The sequence below is a fragment of the Helianthus annuus genome, chromosome 10 (genome assembly GCF_002127325.2).
Source record: "Helianthus annuus cultivar XRQ/B chromosome 10, HanXRQr2.0-SUNRISE, whole genome shotgun sequence".
In the NCBI taxonomy this organism is placed as follows: Eukaryota; Viridiplantae; Streptophyta; class Magnoliopsida; order Asterales; family Asteraceae; genus Helianthus; species Helianthus annuus.
Window position 1 is genome coordinate 174,409,330 of NC_035442.2, and position 5,913 is coordinate 174,415,242.

At 32.3% G+C, this 5,913-nt stretch overlaps 1 long non-coding RNA gene across 2 annotated transcripts; it reads left to right on the plus strand.

The window, feature by feature from the left end:
• Positions 1-4,696: 4,696 nt before the first annotated feature.
• LOC110883623 lies at positions 4,697-5,661 on the plus strand. Of its 2 annotated transcripts, none has more exons than XR_004869973.1 (6): positions 4,697-4,744; positions 4,844-4,907; positions 4,973-5,024; positions 5,114-5,192; positions 5,295-5,508; positions 5,602-5,661. It is a non-coding gene; the product is annotated as an uncharacterized LOC110883623 (long non-coding RNA). The 2 variants fall into 2 exon arrangements; XR_004869974.1 differs by having other exon boundaries at positions 5,295-5,481.
• The last annotated feature ends 252 nt before the right edge of the window (positions 5,662-5,913 follow it).

A 5,913-nucleotide genomic window follows, 5' to 3' on the forward strand; every position in this document is an offset into this window, starting at 1 on the left:
TAAAACTTATCGGTTCGGTTCGGTTATTTTCGGTTATTGAAATGATTATCCGAAAACCGGACCGAAATTTTCGTTTATTAAAAATCCGAAAACCGAACCGTCGGTTTTTGTTTCGGTTTGGTTTTTTTGGTCCGGATTTTTCGCTTATTACGGTTACGATTCGGTTATTTCGGTTTTCTGCTCATCCCTAAATAGTGATACCTCCAATAGTGATACCTCTTGATGAATGAGGATTTAAAGTGTAAATTTATCTAAAAAAAGTCAAATTAAAATACAACAACATCCATATAGTTAATTATAAAATTAAGGTTATAAAAATTTGGGGAAAGAAGGCGGTGGTAAAAGTCTTCGTTCAGATTAATTAAAATACAACACCATCCATATAATCTTTTTTTTTTTTTTTTTCTGTTTAGACAAAGACTAAAATACAATACCATAATGAAAAATTCAAAATAAATAAAAAAAATACCACTTAATGAAAATTCAAAATAAAAAATATTATCACACGTGTCAATATTCCATGAATATTTTTAAAAAACAAATACCACTTAATGAAAATTCAAAATAAAAAATATTATCACACGTGTCAATATTACATGAATATTTTAATCAAGTATAACAACAATTCTACTATACGCATAAATATCATTAGCGATATGGTCTTTCCAACTTAAAACTTATTATGCACTATGATTATATAACATTGAACATTATTAGTGTCAACGGTCAAATTTATCTTAACATATCTGTGTTCTATAGTATGTCATGTTGACAAGAAAGTTATCTAACTTATTCAATTTAAGCTTAGACATGAAAAGACATTTTCCAAATAAGTCCTTGTATATAAGGCTAAAAAGGGTCTTGAAAGAACTTGATCCACGCATTGTTGTCTAGGAGGGCAGGTGACCAACCCATGCACATTAGTACGCATGCACCCTTACACTATCACAATCCATGCATGGCCCTGTTAACCAAAAGGTAACATTCCATGTGAGCGACTATAAATGAACGAATGAGAGAGGTCTTGTTAATTAACCCTAAATCACCCGTTTAATTATTTGAATCTAACTAATAAACATGTATGAATCGACACGACAAATATTTTCAAGATTTTCACGTGCATTAGTTCGAATTCATGTTCACCTGGATGATAATGACTACACACTTTTGACTGAATGGGCTTTGTTCACCACTAATCAGCAACAATATTAGGGGATGTGATATTCATGTCTCCAAACTTTAGTTAGCATTTTCTTTTTGTAAGTCCATTATAACCCGTCGGCAGACCCGTATCTATTTTAGAGTCAAGCATTTAAAATTTAAATTACATTGCCACACCAAACAACCAAGAAAATATATACACCTTAGATTGGTTGGTATTTAAATTAAGATTATTATTTTCATATCAACTATCATGCCAACTTTTTAAGGGAGGACGGACTGGGGTCCAAGGGAGGGTCGGAGGGTCAGTGACTCACGGCCCTGAGTAGGAACACCATCCTCCCGTATTTGGGGACTTTTCTTTTACTGAAAACCGATGAATGGGCAGCGATCATCGGGGAAGCATGGAGTCTCTTCAAAATAATTTAGTAACCATCGTTGCAATTTAAAAAAAAAGACTATCAATTTTTTAATATAAATACACAATCACATGAACATTTCACACATTTTCTCTCATCTCTCTCAAATGGCAAGGAGACTTTGGACTCAAGAAGAAGAAATGGCATTGGCTACCGTTTTGGTAAATGTGGCCGAGCACACGCCGCACTCTTTCAACAATTCCGTCAACATTTGGAGATACCGATCACAAGTTAGATGGAAGTTTAGTCGCATTTTGGCGGGGAGATTCGTATAAACCATCTCGAATGAGAAACCAATGTTTAGAATTTTAATTTTAATTATGTAGTTCTTTAGTTTAGTTATTTATTTAATTATGTACTTTTTATTTTAATTATGTGGTTGGTAAAACATTTTAAATATGTTAAAGTTTCAAGTTTAAATTAAATTAAAATAATTTAGTTTTGAGACATCACGCATTTCGAGTAAAACTGAGAAAAATAGAGAAAAAGTTGAAGCGACGCTAATGTAACACATAACAAGTGTTTGGGAAAAATGAGACGATTCCCTCTTCCCTAAGTTCCATTTTGTTTTTACAAAATGCTTGTGCTTTTCTACAAGTCTAAATTTGTTTAATTAAAACCTAGAAATCTTATTCGACAACATTAATCAATTCGATAAAGCCTTTTAAGATAAACGTGACAAGTATTGCATGTTTCTTTACACGTTTTGCCTGTTCTTGAGTGACTTTATCAAATCGATTTATCTTATGTAATTAGAGGAATAAAAAAACTGGATAACATAGCGTCATAGATTGGTACATTTTTTATCAATTATGATGACTATATCTCAGTTTGAAAAGAATTACGTGTATATGTGAGAGAAGCTTAAAACATATAAATTTGCATAGCTTATCCCAACATACTATATTTATTATCATCTTGATATCTATTCTCTCATGTCAAAGTACATATATAGTCTTATCAAAAATCACATGCGTTTTAATTTGAATAAAACCATGCACGTTGTTGTAGGTAACCGCGTCGCGATCATGGCAACTCATATGTCCCCTGCCACATGCTCGTAGGTTCCACACACTTGGACCCTAATTTCACTTCGTTTCTGGTGTCTTTCCTAAGATATATTTATACTTTCAACTTATCCCCTCCTAGCTAAGAAATTTAGAAAGCAGCCCTTTAACTTGTCTATTTATAGTTTTTAACTTTTACTGGTTTTAGATAATATGTTTTATATATACTATTATCTATATACTATACAATAAAATAAATCGTCTAGAAATATGTGTCATACATTGAAGTAATCTTTTATTTTAATTTATTTTATTTTCTTCATTTTCTCACCTAAAAGGTTGATTAAATACAGTTGAATTGTTTCCATGTTTTTAATATTTTAACTTTAAATATTAACTTTAGGTTGAATTTCGTTTAAAAACACATTCTTTTTCTAATTACAATAATTTAAGCTATTTTAGTTAGTTCTTTAGAATTGATATTTATAAGTTTTAAGTTTTTTATTTAAAATTATAAATTTTATTATATAATTGTTTTTATGTATTTTAGAATAATTCAATACGTGACGCGCGCGCACACATATATTCTATCTTCTATTTGCTACGTCGAATAAATAAAAATAATGAAAGACACGTGTCAGCTTTGTAAGTCACCTAAAATTTTCTTTTCCCGTCTCTTTCTTGGATTAAATATTGGATGTTGCGTGTCAATTTCTTTAGATTTTTAGAACTATATGTCACATTATTTAAGACTGATTTAAAAAAAAAACATTTATTTACCTGTGTAATACACAAGTCTCTAACGTAGTTTGTAATACATAATAAACTAGCTAGGAGTCGATTCACAAAGCGAGACTAGTAACCAGGGTATATGCATGCGCGTTGCGGCAACGTTACCGTGGGCATTCGATTGATATCGGTTTAGTTAATTACAGTACCGCTACAATACATACACCCGATATAGAAATCAACACATGTTCCACATCAACCGAAAAAGATAAAAACAAACACCGGTACCAACACCTATGCTATTTAAACGGTATAAATTAGTTCAAATCGTCACGGTAATATTACATATATTCACTTAACATACGAAAGATTTTAGATAAAAAGTAAAGTCAAATGATTAATAAAATAGTATTAAAAATAAAAAAAAATACTTAAAATGACATAATCACTATTCATGACCAATCGAAGAGAAGCACAATAGGTGACAATGAGAGTGAATATAAATTATGGAAGAGTGAATGTAAATTACAAAAAGACCTTAAAACACTATTCACAATCTTCTGTTTACCTATCCCGTTTGGATTTAGTTGTTATCCCTATTTGTAATCCCTTATTTATAAAGACTTGTATAATCCTTTATTTCTTCATATATCTATTTATAAGTGATACTCAACAATCAATGGAGTTATCTACTTAAACTGGTATAGTAAACTCATTTTTTATCAAATGCGAGCCAGTTATTATTTGTTATTTGTGAACTTGAGAGAACTACTATTAATTAAGTATTTTTTTTGAATTTTTTTTTACTTTTATTTATATGTTTGTGACATCCTACTAGCTTTTTCAGTAACTGCATAATAAATTTTGAGACGAAATTTCTTTCAATTTGGAGATGATGTGACAACCCATTATTCCGTGGTAAAAATCATTCATTCTTTTCAATTTCTTTAGTTACATTTCGTATACGTTCTAATTACCGCTTCATACCATTTATGAGTGAATGTGTACTATACATATTTATACGTGTATATCATGCCTAAATTTATTTGATTATATTTGAGGTGATTATATTTGTCTTATATATATCTATACTACTTTAATAAGCATATAGGAAGGGCAAGAATGGTTATTTGCCATTGTACAACCATTTGAAGCCCATTGTACAAGCATTTAAGTATGGATGTGTTGAAAATTTCTTCAACACGCGGTGCAGCTCTTATGGATCCTAACCGGATCTCCTTGACCCGTTTTACTCTTATGGATCCTATATAAACTTTCTTTTACTCCTTTCTAAACCCTAAATGCATTTCATGCACATCCGCCCTCATTCTTCTTCTCTCTCTCACCAGACGGCGGTGTCTCATGGCGTCGGGTTTCACCGGCGATTTCACTAGATCGACGGATTTCACCGACGATTTCACTTCTCAGGTACCGTCTTTTTAACTTTGTCGGCATTTTTTTGCTTGTTATTTGACTTAGATCTGTGAATTTCACTAGATCGACGGATTTCACCGGCGATTTCACTAGATCGACGGATTTCACCGGCGATTTCACTAGATCGACGGATTTCACCGACGATTTCACTTCTCAGGTACGTCTTTTTAACCTTATCGGCATTTTTTGTGTGTTATTTGACTTAGATATGTGAAATTTTAGGGTTTTTTTCTCCGGCGATTCCGACATCAGATCTACTGGGTTCAACTTCTCGGTATGTTGTTTCTACTGGATCTGTAAAATAGATTCAGATCTGTTACTTTTGTCTAGCAGATCTGTTATAATACTTGGTTTTGTTTGCAGGTCTGTTATAATACTTGCCTGCTAAATCGCATGATGGCAGCGGCGAGTTCTAGGGTTTCGGCGGCTACATGCCATTAGGGTTCGTTGAGGATATTTCTTATTTGTAATTTGTATAATTTTTTATGCTCCCCTTGGGCTTGAATCAAGTACACTAGTGAATGTATGTGTGTGGTTGTTGCAGAGGATAACAAAGGAGAAAAATGCTCTTGCTGAAAGACTACGGAATGCTAAAGCTGAAAGGAAAAGATTTGATGATGAACTGAAATGTTATGCAACAGAGAATGTGAGTCGAGAAGAAGTCAGGCAGTCACTGGAGGATGAAGTTCGAAGATTGACTCATACTATTGGTCAAACCGAAGGGGAAAAGCGTGAGATAGAGGAACAAATTGCTCATTGTGAAGCATATATTGATTTTTAGTGAACAACTACAAATAGATCCCTTTTTTTCATTCTGATTCTAAAAATTATTCTTTTTGTTACCTTTTCAGAGAGTTAAAAGTCTAGGAGCCATGAACGTCTCTACCAAGGTATTATATAATTTAAACCAATGCATCAATGCATTGATAGGTGAATATTATTAGTTATAATATTATTTATTTGTTTTTAACCCGCTTAATTGTTCCGTATGGACCCAATTAACTGTTTGGTGTTGGAGTGCATTTCGCTTATATGCTTACATCAGCATGGTGTGTATTATGCTGATTTGAATCATAAAAAACTCGATAAATCATTGGTATCTTTTACTGAACTGTAGGCAGGTAACCTGGTATCTTTCGTTGATTCAATCTCTTAGGGTATAC